Below are 14,801 nucleotides of genomic sequence, written 5' to 3'. Positions count from 1 at the left end.
TGAATCCAACCATACTCTAGCTCTGTCTTTTACAGCAAAAGGGAAAAGCATGAGTCTGTAGACTTCAGGATCAACTCCATTCGTCTTTACAGTCTCACAGATCTGCAAGAACTCAGTTAAAAACTGGTAAAGATCTTCAGATGGAAGTCCATAAAACTTGCAGTTTTGTTGCATTAAAGCAACTAGTTGAGGCTTAAGCTCAAAGTTATTGGCTCCAATGGCAGGAATGGAGATGCTTCTTCCATCAAACTTGGACGTTGGCTTTGTGAAGTCACCAAGCATTCTCCTTGCATTATTATTATTATTTCCGTCTGCCATCTCTTTCTCTTGTTCGAAAATTTCTAGAAGGTTTCTTCTGGATTGTTGTAATTTAGCTTCTCTTAATTTTCTCTTCAGAGTCCTTTCAGGTTCTGGATCAATTTCAACAAGAGTGCCTTTATCCTTGTTCCTGCTCATATGAAAGAGAAGAAAACAAGAAAAGAAAAAGGAATCCTCTATGTCACAGTATAGAGATTCCTTTATGTTAGTAGAAAAGAAAGGGGTAGAAGAATGAAGAATGGATTTGGATGAAGAGAGGTGAAGAGAAGTGTTAGTAATTAAATAATTAATTAGAAGAAGAAAAGGGAAGAGAGATTTCGAAAATAATTTTGAAAAGGGGTTAGTGATTTTCGAAAATTAGATATAAAATGTAATTAAAATTAAAACATGAAACAATTAATTAATTAAAAAGAATTTTTGAAAAAGGGAAGAGATATTTTCGAAAATAGAAGAGGGAAAAGTAGTTAAGTGGTTTTGAAAAAGATAAGAAACAAACAAAAAGTTAGTTAGTTGATTGAAAAAGATTTGAAATCAAACTTGAAAAAGATAAGAAGATAAGAGGTTAGATAAGATATTTTGAAATTAAATTTTGAAAAAGATAAAATTTTTGAAAAAGATCAAATAAAAGATAAAAAGATTTAATTCAAAAATTTTGAAATTAATTACTTCACTAACAAGAAACTACAAGATAAGATTCTAGAACTTAAAGATTGAACCTTTCTTAACAAGAAAGTAACAAACTTCAAATTTTTTTGAACCTATCACATTAATTATTAGTGAATTTTCAAAAATATGATGTAAAGATAAGAAAAAGATTTTGAAAATATTTTGAAAAAAATTTTTGAAATTTTCGAAAAATAGAAAAAATTGAAAAAGATATGATTTTTGAAAAAGATTTTGAAAAGATAAGATTTTTAAAATTGAAATTTTGACTTGACTTGTAAGAAACAACTAATTTTGAAAATTTTTTACCAAGTCAATCCCAAAATTTCGAAATTTTGGAGGGAAATAAGGAAAAGATATTTTTTTGATTTTTGAATTTTTAATTATGAGAGAAAAACAACAAAAATACTCAATGCATGAAATTTTTAGATCAAAACCATGAATGCATGCAAGAATGCTATGAATGTCAAGATGAACACCAAGAACACTTTGAAGATCATGATGAACATCAAGAACATATTTTTGAAAAATTTTTGATGCAAAGAAAATATGCAAGACACCAAACTTAGAAATTTTTTATGCATGGAAAATATGAATACAAAAATGCACATGAAAAACAACAAACAACACAAAACAAGAAATCATCAAGATCAAACAAGAGGACTTATCAAGAACAACTTGAAGATCATGAAGAACACTATGAATGCATTAAATTTTCGAAAAATGCAAGAAAAATTTTTAAAGCATGCAATTGACACCAAACTTAAAAATTGACTCAAGACTCAAACAAAAAAACACAAAATATTTTTGGATTTTATGATTTTCTAAATTTTTTTTGTATTTTTATTAATATTTTCGAAAATAAAGTTTGAAAAACGAAAAAATAAAAGAAAAATTTTGAAAAAGATTTTTGAAAAGAAAATTACCTAATCTGAGCAACAAGATGAACCGTCAGTTGTCCATACTCGAACAATCCCCGGCAACGGCGCCAAAAACTTGGTGGACGAAATTGTGATCACTATTCTTTTCAAGTTGTTTGTCTTTGTATGAAATCACTATTATGGCACTGGTTGAATTCACAACTCCGTTCAACTAACCAGCAAGTGTACTGGGTCGTCCAAGTAATAAACCTTACGTGAGTAAGGGTCGAATCCACAGAGATTGTTGGTATGAAGCAAGCTATGGTCACCTTGTAGATCTCAGTCAGGCGGATTATAATTGGCTTTTAATAAGTTCGAAAATTAATAATAAAAAGAAATAATAAAAGGGATAGAATACTTATGCAGATTCATTGGCATAGGAATTTCAGTTAAGTATATGAAGATGCTGTATGGCTCAAGAACGCCTGCCCTCCTACTGCTTCAACTCAATCCTTCTTACTCCTTTCCATGGCAAGCTGTGTATAGGGGTTCACCATCAGCGGTGGCTACTTTCAATCCTCTCGGGAAAATGATCCTATGCGGTTGTCAGTCGCACGGCTAATCGTCTGGAGGCATCACCCATGGTTGATGGCTACATCCCATCCTCGCAGTGAAAACTAATGCTCACGCACTCTGTCACAGTACGGCTAATCACTGGTTGGTTCCCGCTCCTACTGGAATAGAATCCATTGATTCTTTTGCGTCTGTCACTAACGCCCAGCACTTGCAAGTTTGAAGCACGTCACAGTCATTCATTACCGGAATCCTACTCGGAATACCACAGACAAGGTTAGACTTTCCGGATTCCCAGGATCCTACTCGGAACACCACAGACAAGGTTGGACTTTCCGGATCCTCATAAATACCGCCATCTATCTAGCTTATACCACGAAGATTCTGTTGGGGAATCTAAGAGATACACATTCAAGCTCTGTTGCATGTAGAACGGAAGTGGTTGTCAATCACGCGCGTTCATAAGTGAGAATGAGAATGATGGTTATCTAATCATCACATTCATCAGGTTCTTGGGTACGAATGAATATCTTGGAATAAAACTAAGATAGCATTTGAATAAAAGAAGATAGAATTGCATTAATACTTGAGGTACAGCATAGCTCCACACCCTTAATCTATGGTGTGCAGAAACTCTACCGTTGAAAATACATAAGTGAAAGGGGTTCAGGCATGGCCGAATGGCCAGCCCCCTAAAACGTGATCAATAGCCTCTTAGGATGAAGAATAATACAAAACTGAGACCAAAGATGTAACGTGGTCAAAAGACGACTAATACAATAGTTAAATGTTCTATTTATAATAAACTAGCTCCTATGGTTTACATGAGTAAGTAATTGATGCATAAATCCACTTCCGGGGCCCACTTGGTGTATGCTTGGGCTGAGCTTGATCAATCCACGAGCTGAGGCTTCTCTTGGAGTTGAACTCCGAGTTATGACGTGTTTTGGGCGTTCAACTCCGGATCATGACGTTTTTCTGGCGTTTAACTCCAGACAGCAGCATGTACTTGGCGTTCAACGCCAAGTTATATCGTCATTCTTCGAATAAAGTATGGACTATTATATATTGCTGGAAAGCCCTGGATGTCTACTTTCCAACGCCGTTGAGAGCGCGCCATTTAGAGTTCTGTAGCTCCAGAAAATCTATTTTGAGTGCAGGGAGGTCAGAATCCAACAGCATCAGCAGTCCTTTTGTCAGCCTTTTTCAGAGTTTTGCTCAAATCCCTCAATTTCAGCCAGAAATTATCTGAAATCACAGAAAAACACACAAACTCATAGTAAAGTCCAGAAATGTGAATTTAACATAAAAACTAATGAAAACATCCCTAAAAGTAGCTCAATCATACTAAAAACTATCTAAAAACAATGCCAAAAAGCGTATAAATTATCCGCTCATCAGTATTCTACTGTCCTCTGCCCAGTTTTCATTTTTCCCTCTAAATTTGAATTTGGTTTGGGTTTTGAGAAAATCATGTGATTTTAGTTATTTAGGAGTGCTCTAATATGAGTCATTGGTGATATTCATTACAAAATTTCCTGGGTTTAAGTAAGGAACCTCTAACCCTTGTGATTTATCAATTTCATGAACCCTAAGTTGATTATAAGTGTGAAATTGGTTATGTTAGAATATTAGTTGATTTTGGTACACAATTGGGAGGTTGGTGTTGCTTGTGGAGCTTTGGTGAGGCTTGGAGTTAAGGGTCGGTGGAGACTTCCAAGAAGAAGCTCAATTATTTTGGCTACAAGAGGTACGGTTTAAGTTTCATTTAAGTACCGTGTGGTGTGATGAGAATTCTTAGGCTAGATGCCCCTAGGATTAAGTTTGGATTGTGTAAATGGTTGGTGCTAATATGCATAGTTGATATGTAATATAAATTAATGATTGAGTTGAGAATTGTGTGGATTTGTATGTTTATTGTGTTGAGAATTTGATAAATTGGATAATGAATATTGATTTGTGGAATATGCATTTAAATTATAAATTTGAGCCGGAGGCCATGAATTTTGGGCCGGAGGTCGGAAAGAGGTAAGGAAGATAAGTTTATGTGTGTATTGTGTGATGATATAAGAGATTGGATGGAGTTTAGATATTGAATGTGTGAATAATTGAATAATAAGGTTTGAGGAATTGAGGTGTGAAATTTGATAGTTTTGGGTGAAATTGTGTAGATGAGGTAGGTTTGGTTTTGGTTGAGTGTAATTATGTGAATAAGAGATTGGATGGAGTTTAGATATTGAATGTGTGAATAATTAAATAATAAGGTTTGAGGAATTGAGGTGTGAAATTTGATAGTTTTGGGTGAAATTGTGTAGATGAGGTAGGTTTGGTTTTGGTTGAGTGTAATTATGTGAATGTGGTTGGGTTGTGGTCATTTGGATGAGTGAAAATGAAAATATAGCTTTGAATGATTGTTATCTCGAAAGTGCAACCGTAGAGAGATGAAGGAAGGTGAGGATCCCCTTCCTTGTTCCACGCGTACGCGTAGGTGATGCGCACGCGTGATCCTGTTTCCAGCAAAAGTTGATTTTTGAGTTTTTAAAGTCGAATTTCAAACTTTTAAGCCTCCATTCTTACTCTTTAAGTCCTAAATCTTTTTAGTACGCTTAGTAATGAAAAGCAGCTAGGACATGTGATAACTTGTAGATGAAGTAAAGTGAGAATTAATGATGAATGATGAGTAATGATGATTGTATGTGCTACTGAGGGTGATGATAGAAGTGCGATGTATGCCGTGAGACGAAGGGCTGTATTTAATAATGATTATTGGCTGGTTATGGGATTATGTTATGAGCCGGATGGCTATGATAAATATTGATTTAGGGCTGGAAATGAAAATATGACTTTGAATGATTATTTTAACTTGAGCTCTCTTTCTCAAAAGTGAGACCCCAGAGAAATGAAGGAAGGTGAGGATCCCCTTCCCTGTTCTTCCTGGTATTGTAAAATCTCCCCCAGCGAGATGGTGGGAGGTTAGGATCTCCTCCTTGGTTCTTCCTGGGCATATGAGAAAGTACCTCTTGGGTAGATGCAAGGGTTGTGGTTGCACCCCACTTGCTCCAGGTTGGTTAGTATAGAGGCTCCCCGGGTAGACGCAAGGGTTGTGGTTTCGCCTTACTTGCTCCGGGATGCAGTGAGATATACCTGCTTGGGTAGATGTAGTGGCATTGATTCCACTTGCTCCAAGTTTGGTTTTGAGACTCCTGGGATAGGTGCAGTAATTAGCCCCTAATTGCTCCCAGTCGAGCATGATTTGAAATTGAAACTATCTGAGTCTCGAATTTCCTTAGGAAGATGCAATGGGTCCGCTCCACTTGCTTCAGGTTGAGATCCGAGCTTCTGCTGACCCTATGTCGTAAGTGTGGCCGGACACTGTGAAAGTTTCGGATGAGCTTGCCCCCGTGAATAAACACCAGTATGGGTGTTGTGTGATTATGATTATGATTGTGAATAACTCGAGTTGGGGATACACGACAGAGGGACAGTCCAATGGTTAGCTACCAGGACTTGTCGGGTTGGCTTTATAACCGACAGATGAGACTCATCAGCCATAGGACAGGCATGCATCATTTGTATATGTTTGAATTGTTTGGGTTTGCCTATTTGTTTGGATCGCTATGTCATATATGCTATGTTACCTGACTATATGCTATCTATTCTACTTGTACCTTATTTGTGTATTACTTGTCTGTATTGATTGTGTTTCTACAACTGAAAGGTCCCTCATGCTAGTGTCGGTTGACACTGAGGGTTGTTCTTGTTGAGACAGAATAATGATATGATTAATTTAAAATGATTATTACTGAATGTGACAATTTGAGTTCCCTGGATAGACGTAGTGAAGTGATTTCACTTGCTCCAAGTAGAAAATGTGGCAATTTGAGCTCCATGGGTAGATGCAATGAAGTGATTTCACTTGCTCCAGGTGAGGATATGAGGTATTGATATAGAATTGCAAAGACAGAATAGCCGATGATGGTTTTGGATATAATTCTAATTGTGAATCCTTGGATAGTTAGAAAGTTAGGAAGCATGAGGAATATGAATCAGATTTAGCATTCCCTTATGACAGTTGCCTATTTATGTATTAGCGAGAACATAGGATGAATATTTGGTGAAAGAAAGTTTAGGATGCTTAGTGAGATTTTATTATAATGCATTGTATTTATTTGACACTTTTACCATACTGGGAACCCATGGGTCGGGGATTCTCATTCCGTATATATCTCTTGTTTTTCAGATACATGTCCAGGTGCTCAGAAGTGAGCTGTGGTTCATCTGAGAGACGGCAAAGATCTTTATATTCTCTACTTTATATTTTGGTTAGAATCTCTCCACCTTTATTTTGAAAAGCTTATATTATGTATTGGACTCTTTTAAAATTGCCTATAGAGGCTCTTATGGTTCTTTTGGGAGAGATTAGGAGATTCTGTTGTCGGTTACTTTCATACTGTACCCTAGCCGGCCTAAACTTCGCGGGTCGCGACTAGTGGCTATTTACTTATGTTATATATATCTATATACTGTCTTTCTCCTATTCTCCTTTATGCCTTTATCTATATATCGCTTTCGACTTCACGCTTTAACTTTTAGCTGTCGATACGTGAGTGATACAACTTCGTGATTTTATTTTTACTCTTTTCAACCTTCTCGATTAATACTCCTTTCAATTATACTTATAGTTATGTATTAAAAATCCACCTGACAGTCGTACCACCGTAATATCATTGACTTATGACTCGAGCATAAGGATTTGAATATTAGGGTGTTAGTTTGTCCTCGTGAGCCTGAGGGATGAAACTACTTATGCTTCAATGCATACTCTGAGTCTGTGCCTATGCTAGTTAGGGTATCTAACCGATACATCTAGCATGAAATCCATGAGTGTACCTTTGGTAATTTGAAGCACTTGACCTGAGATATTAGGTCTGATCACCTTGATATCACTTGTTTGGTGTGAACAGGATCCAAATGGCACCGCGTGGACGCAATTGTGGGAGTAATTGGGGTCGAGGATGGAGAGTTAACAATGTAACTGGAGCGCGAAATTGTGATCACTACACAACTTTGCACAACTAACCAGCAAGTGCACTGGGTCGTCCAAGTAATACCTTACGTGAGTAAGGGTCGATCCCACGGAGATTGTTGGTATGAAGCAAGCTATGGTCACCTTGTAAATCTTAGTCAGGCAGACTCAAATGGGTATAGATGATGAATAAAACATAAAGGTAAAGATAGAGATACTTATGTATATCATTGGTGAGAGCTTCAGATAAGCGTATGAAGATGCCTTCCCTTCCGTCTCTCTGCTTTCCTACTGTCTTCATCCAATCCTTCTTACTCCTTTCCATGGCAAGCTTATGCAAGGGTTTCACCGTTGTCAGTGGCTACCTCCCATCCTCTCAGTGGAAATGTTCAACGCACCCTGTCACGGCACGGCTATCCATCTGTCGGTTCTCGGTCAGGCCGGAATAGAATCCAGTGATTCTTTTGCGTCTGTCACTAACGCCCCGCCTGCTAGGAGTTTGAAGCACGTCACAGTCATTCAATCATTGAATCCTACTCAGAATACCACAGACAAGGTTAGACCTTCCGGATTCTCTTGAATGCCGCCATCAGTTCTTGCCTATACCACGAAGACTCTGATCTCACGGAATGGCTGGCTCATTTGTCAGGCGAGCACTCGGTTGTCAGGCGATCAACCATGCATCGTGTATCAGGAATCCAAGAGATAAACACTAGAGCCTCGTTTGCTTGTAGAACAAGAGTGGTTGTCAGTCACTTTGTTCATGAGTGAGAATGATGATGAGTGTCACATAATCATCACATTCATCAAGTTCTTGAGTGCGAATGAATATCTTAGAATAAGAACAAGCGGAATTGAATAGAAGAACAATAGTAATTGCATTAATACTCGAGGTACAGCAGAGCTCCACACCTTAATCTATGGTGTGTAGAAACTCCACCATTGAAAATACATAAGAACAAGGTCTAGGCATAGCCGAGAGGCCAGCCTCCAGTGATCAAAAGATTCAAAGATCTCCAGATGTAAATACAATAGTAAAAAGGTCCTATTTATAGGGAACTAGTAGCTTAAGAATTACAAAGATGAGTAAATGACATAAAAATCCACTTCCGGGCCCACTTGGTGTGTGCTTGGGCTGAGCAATGAAGCATTTTTCGTGTAGAGACTCTTCTTGGAGTTAAACGCCAGCTTTTATGCCAGTTTGGGCGTTTAACTCCCATTTAGGTGCCAGTTCCGGCGTTTAACGCTGGGAATTCTGAGGGTGACTTTGAACGCCGGTTTGGGCCATCAAATCTTGAGTAAAGTATGGACTATCATATATTGCTGGAAAGCCCAGGATGTCTACTTTCCAAATCCGTTGAGAGCGCGCCAATTGGGCTTCTGTAGCTCCAGAAAATCCACTTCGAGTGCAGGGAGGTCAGAATCCAACAGCATCTGCAGTCCTTTTCAGTCTCTGAATCAGATTTTTGCTCAGGTCCCTCAATTTCAGCCAGAAAATACCTGAAATCATAGAAAAACACACAAACTCATAGTAAAGTCCAGAAAAGTGAATTTTAACTAAAAACTAATAATAATATACTAAAAACTCAACTCAAACTACTAAAAACATACTAAAAACAATGCCAAAAAGCGTACAAATTATCCGCTCATCACAACAGCAAACTTAAATTGTTGCTTGTCCTCAAGCAACTGAAAATCAAATAAGATAAAAAAGAAGAGAATATGCAATGAATTCCAAAAACATCTATGAAGATCAGTATTAATTAGATGAGCGGGGCTTTTAGCTTTTTGCCTCTGAATAGTTTTGGCATCTCACTCTATCCTTTGAAATTCAGAATGATTGGCTTCTTTAGGAACTCAGAATCCAGATAGTGTTATTGATTCTCCTAGTTAAGTATGATGATTCTTGAACATAGCTACTTTATGAGTCTTGGCCGTGGCCCAAAGCAGTCTGTCTTCCAGTATTACCACCGGATACATACATGCCACAGACACATAATTGGGTGAACCTTTTCAGATTGTGACTCAGCTTTGCTAAAGTCCCCAATTAGAGGTGTCCAGGGTTCTTAAGCACACTCTTATTACCTTGGATCACAACTTTATTTCTTTCTTTTTCTCTTTCTTTTTCGTTTTTTTTTTCTTTTTTTTTTTCGCTTGCTTCCCCCTTTTTTTTTGTATTCACTGCTTTTTCTTGCTTCAAGAATCATTTTTATGTTTTTTCAGATCCTCAGTAACATGTCTCCTTTTTCATCATTCTTTCAAGAGCCAATATTCATGAACCACAAATTCAAAAGACATATGCACTGTTTAAGCATACATTTAGAGAACAAAAGTGTTGCCACCACATCAAAATAATTAAACTGTTATAAAATTTAAAATTCATGCAATTCTTTTCTTTTTTCAATTAAGAACATTGTTTATTTAAGAAAGGTGATGGATTCATAGGACATTCATAACTTTAAGGCATAGACACTAAGACACTAATGATCATAAGACACAAACATAGATAAACATAAGCACTAAAATTCGAAAAACAAGAAAATAAAGAACAAGGAGATTAAAGAACGGGTCCACCTTAGTGATGGCGGCTTGTTCTTCCTCTTGAAGGTCTTATGGAGTGCTTGAGCTCCTCAATGTCTCTTCCTTGTCTTTGTTGCTCCTCTCTCATGATTCTTTGATCTTCTCTAATTTCATGGAGGAGGATGGAATGTTCTTGGTGCTCCACCCTTAGTTGTCCCATGTTGGAACTCAATTCTCCTAGGGAGGTGTTTAGTTGCTCCCAATAGTCTTGTGGAGGAAAGTGCATCCCTTGAGGTATCTCAGGGATCTCATGATGAGAGGGGTCTCTTGTTTGCTCCATCCTTTTCTTAGTGATGGGCTTGTCCTCATCAATGGGGATGTCTCCCTCTATGTCAACTCCCACTGAATAACAGAGGTGACAAATGAGATGAGGAAAGGCTAACCTTGCCAAGGTAGAGGACTTGTCCGCCACCTTATAGAGTTCTTGGGCTATAACCTCATGAACTTCCACTTCTTCTCCAATCATGATGCTATGGATCATGATGGCCCGGTCTAGAGTAACTTCGGACTGGTTGCTAGTGGGAATGATTGAGCGTTGGATAAACTCCAACCATCCTCTAGCCACGGGCTTGAGGTCATGCCTTCTCAATTGAACCGGCTTCCCTCTTGAATCTCTCTTCCATTGGGCGCCCTCTTCACAAATGTCAGTGAGGACTTGGTCCAACCTTTGATCAAAGTTGACCCTTCTAGTGTAAGGATGTTCATCTCCTTGCATCATAGGCAAGTTGAATGCCAACCTCACATTTTCCGGACTAAAATCCAAGTATTTCCCCCGAACCATAGTAAGCCAATTCTTTGGATCCGGGTTCACACTTTGATCATGGTTCTTGGTGATCCATGCATTGGCATAGAACTCTTGAACCATTAAGATTCCGACTTGTTGAATGGGGTTGGTGAGAACTTCCCAACCTCTTCTTCGGATCTCATGTCGGATCTCCGGATATTCACTCTTTTTGAGTGAAAAAGGGACCTCGGGGATCACCTTCTTCAAGGCCACAACTTCATAGAAGTGGTCTTGATGCACCCTTGAGATGAATCTCTCCATCTCCCATGACTCGGAGGTGGAAGCTTTTGCCTTCCCTTTCCTCTTTCTAGAGGTTTCTCCGGCCTTGGATGCCATAAATGGTTATGGAAAAACAAAAAGCAATGCTTTTACCACACCAAACTTAAAAGGTTTGGTCGTCCTCGAGCAAAAGAAGAAAGAAGAGAGTAGAAGAAGAAGAAATGAGGAAGAAGGGAATGGCTTTGTGTTCGGCCAAAGAGGGGTAGAAGTGGTGTTTAGGTTGTGTGAAAATGAAGGGGTGAAGAAGGGTTTAAATAAGAGTGAGGGGAGGGGTAGGGTTCGGCCATTATGGGTGGGTTTGGGTGGGAAAGTGGTTTGAATTTGAATGGTGAGGTAGGTGGGGTTTTATGAAGGATGGATGTGAGTGGTGAAGAAAAAGATGGGATTTGATAGGTGAAGGGTTTTTGGGGAAGAGGTATTGAGGTGATTGGTGAATGGGTGAAGAAGAGAGAGTGGTGGGGTTGGTGGGGATCCTGTGGGGTCCACAGATCCTGAGGTGTCAAGGAAAAGTCATCCCTGCACCAAATGGCATGCAAAATCACGTTTTGAGCCAATTCTGGCGTTAAACGCCGGGCTGGTGCCCCTTTCTGGCGTTTAACGCCAGGTTCTTGCCCTTTTCTGGCGTTTAACACCAGTCTGGTGCCCCTTTCTGGCGTTAAACGCCCAGAATGGTGCCAGACTGGGCGTTAAACGCCCACCTGCTAGTCTTACTGGCGTTTAAATGCCAGTAAGTTCTTCCTCCAGGGTGTGCTGTTTTTCTTCCTGTTTTTCATTCTGTTTTTGCTTTTTTAATTATTTTTGTGACTTCTCATGATCATCAACCTGCAAAAAAAAAACATAAAATAACAAAAGAAAATAGATAAAATATAACATTGGGTTGCCTCCCAACAAGCGCTTCTTTAATGTCAGTAGCTTGACAGAGGGCTCTCATGGAGCCTCACAGATACTCAGAGCAATGTTGGAACCTCCCAACACCAAACTTAGAGTTTGAATGTGGGGGTTCAACACCAAATTTAGAGTTTGGTTGTGGCCTCCCAACACCAAACTTAGAGTTTGACTGTGGGGGCTCTGCTTGACTCTGATTTGAGAGAAGCTCTTCATGCTTCCTCTCCATGGTGACAGAGGGATATCCTTGAGCCTTAAACACAAAGGATTCTTCATTCACTTGAATGATCAGTTCACCTCCATCAACATCAATCACAGCCTTTACTGTGGCTAGGAAGGGTCTGCCAAGGATGATAGATTCATCCATGCACTTCCCAGTCTCTAGGACTATGAAATCAGCAGGGATGTAATTGTCTTCAATCTTCACCAGAACATCCTCTACAAGTCCATAAGCTTGTTTCTTTGAATTGTCTGCCATCTCTAGTGAGATTCTTGCAGCTTGTACCTCAAAGATCCCTAGCTTCTCCATTACAGAGAGAGGCATGAGGTTTACACTTGACCCTAAGTCACACTAAGTCATACAGAGCCTTCTTGAAGGTCATGGTGCCTATGGTACAAGGTACTGAAAACTTCCCAGGATATTGTCTCTTTTGAGGTAATTCCTGCCTAGACAAGTCATCCAGTTCTTTGGTGAGCAAAGGAGGTTCATCCTCCCAAGTCTTATTTCCAAATAACTTGTCATTTAGCTTCATGATTGCTCCAAGGTATTTAGCAACTTGCTCTTCAGTGACATACTCATCCTCTTCAGAGGAAGAATACTCATCAGAGCTCATGAAAGGCAGAAGTAAGTCCAATGGAATCTCTATGGTCTCATTTTGAGCCTCAGATTCCCATGGTTCCTCATTAGGGAACTCTTTGGAGGTTGGTGCACGCCCATTGAGGTCTTCCTCAGTGGCGTTCACTTCCTCTCCCTCCTCTCCAAATTCGGCCATGTTGATGGCTTTGCACTCTCCTTTTGGATTTTCTTCTGTATTGCTTGGGAGAGTACTAGGAGGGAGTTCAGTAACTTTCTTGCTCAGCTGTCCCACTTGTGCCTCCAAATTCCTAATGGAGGATCTTGTTTCAGTCATGAAACTTTGAGTGGTTTTGATTAGATCAGAGACCATGGTTGCTAAGTCAGAGGTGTTCTGCTTAGAACTCTCTGTCTGTTGCTGAGAAGATGATGGAAAAGGCTTGCCATTGCTAAACCTGTTTCTTCCACCATTATTGTTATTGAAACCTTGTTGAGGTCTCTCTTGATTCTTCCATGAGAAATTTGGGTGATTTCTCCATGAAGAATTATAGGTGTTTCCATAGGGTTCTCCCATGTAATTCACCTCTTCCATTGAAGGGTTCTCAGGATCATAAGCTTCTTCTTCAGATGAAGCATCCTTAGTACTGCCAGGTGCATTTTGCATTCCAGACAGACTTTGAGAAATCAAATTGACTTGCTGAGTCAATATTTTGTTCTGAGCTAATATGGCATTCAGAGTATCAATCTCAAGAACTCCTTTCTTCTGACTTGTCCCATTGTTCACAGGATTCCTTTCAGAAGTATACATGAATTGGTTATTTGCAACCATTTCAATCAGCTCTTGAGCTTCTGTAGGCGTCTTCTTCAGATGAAGAGATCCTCCAGCAGAGCTATCCAAAGACATCTTGGACAGTTCAGAAAGACCATCATAGAAAATACCTATGATGCTCCATTCAGAAAGCATGTCAGATGGACATTTTCTGATTAATTGTTTGTATCTTTCCCAAGCTTCATAGAGGGATTCTCCATCCTTCTGTCTGAAGGTTTGGACTTCCACTCTAAGCTTACTCAATTTTTGAGGTGGAAAGAACTTTGCCAAGAAGGCATTGACTAGCTTTTCCCATGAGTCCAGGCTTTCTTTAGGTTGTGAGTCCAACCATGTCCTAGCTTTGTCTCTTACAGCAAAAGGGAATAGCATAAGTCTGTAGACCTCAGGGTCAACCCCATTAGTCTTGACAGTGTCACAGATATGCAAGAATTCAGCTAAGAACTGATGAGGATCTTCCAATGGAAGTCCATGGAACTTGCAATTCTGTTGCATTAGAGAAACTAATTGAGGCTTAAGCTCAAAGTTGTTTGCTCCAATGGCAGGGATAGAGATGCTTCTCCCATAGAAGTCGGGAGTAGGTGCAATAAAGTCACCCAGCACCTTCCTTGCATTGTTGTTGTTTTCGGCTGCCATGTGTTCTTCTTCTTTGAAGAATTCAGTTAGGTCCTCTACAGAGAATTGTGCCTTAGCTTCTCTTAGCTTTTGCTTCAAGGTCCTTTCAGGTTCAGGGTCAGCTTCAACAAGAATGCCTTTGTCTTTGTTCCTGCTCATATGAAAGAGAAGAGAACAAGAAAATGTGGAATCCTCTATGTCACAGTATAGAGATTCTTTGAGGTGTCAGAGGAACAGAAAAATAGAAGAAAGAGGTAGAAGAATTCGAACTTAATTAGATAGAGTTCGAATTGTGCATTGAGAAGGAGTGGTACTCCATAAATAGAAGGATGTGGGAAGAGAGGAAGAAATTTTCTAAAATCAAGTGAAATATTTTGAAAACATTTTTAAAAAAAATTTTAATTAATTTTCGAAAATCAAGAGTGAGAAAGAGATCAAGTAATTTTTGAAAAAGATTTTTGAAATTAGAAATCAAAAAGATATGATTTGTAAACTATTTTAAAAAAGATGTGATTAAAGAGATATGATTGAAAAGTTATGGTTTTAAAAAGATATGATTGAAAAGATATGATTTTGAAAACAATTTAAAAAGATTTGAT

The 14,801-nt window shown here is 38.9% G+C and overlaps 1 non-coding gene across 1 annotated transcript; it reads left to right on the top strand.

Annotated features, from left to right (window-relative positions):
* The first annotated feature begins 13,723 nt into the window (after positions 1-13,723).
* Positions 13,724-13,827, top strand: LOC130977367 (small nucleolar RNA R71). Its single transcript, XR_009085060.1, has one exon. It is a non-coding gene; the product is annotated as a small nucleolar RNA R71 (small nucleolar RNA).
* The last annotated feature ends 974 nt before the right edge of the window (positions 13,828-14,801 follow it).

This window comes from Arachis stenosperma, chromosome 4 (genome assembly GCF_014773155.1).
Source record: "Arachis stenosperma cultivar V10309 chromosome 4, arast.V10309.gnm1.PFL2, whole genome shotgun sequence".
In the NCBI taxonomy this organism is placed as follows: domain Eukaryota; kingdom Viridiplantae; phylum Streptophyta; class Magnoliopsida; order Fabales; family Fabaceae; genus Arachis; species Arachis stenosperma.
Note: the sequence above shows the minus strand (reverse complement) of the source record. Positions and strands in the feature narration are given on the sequence as shown.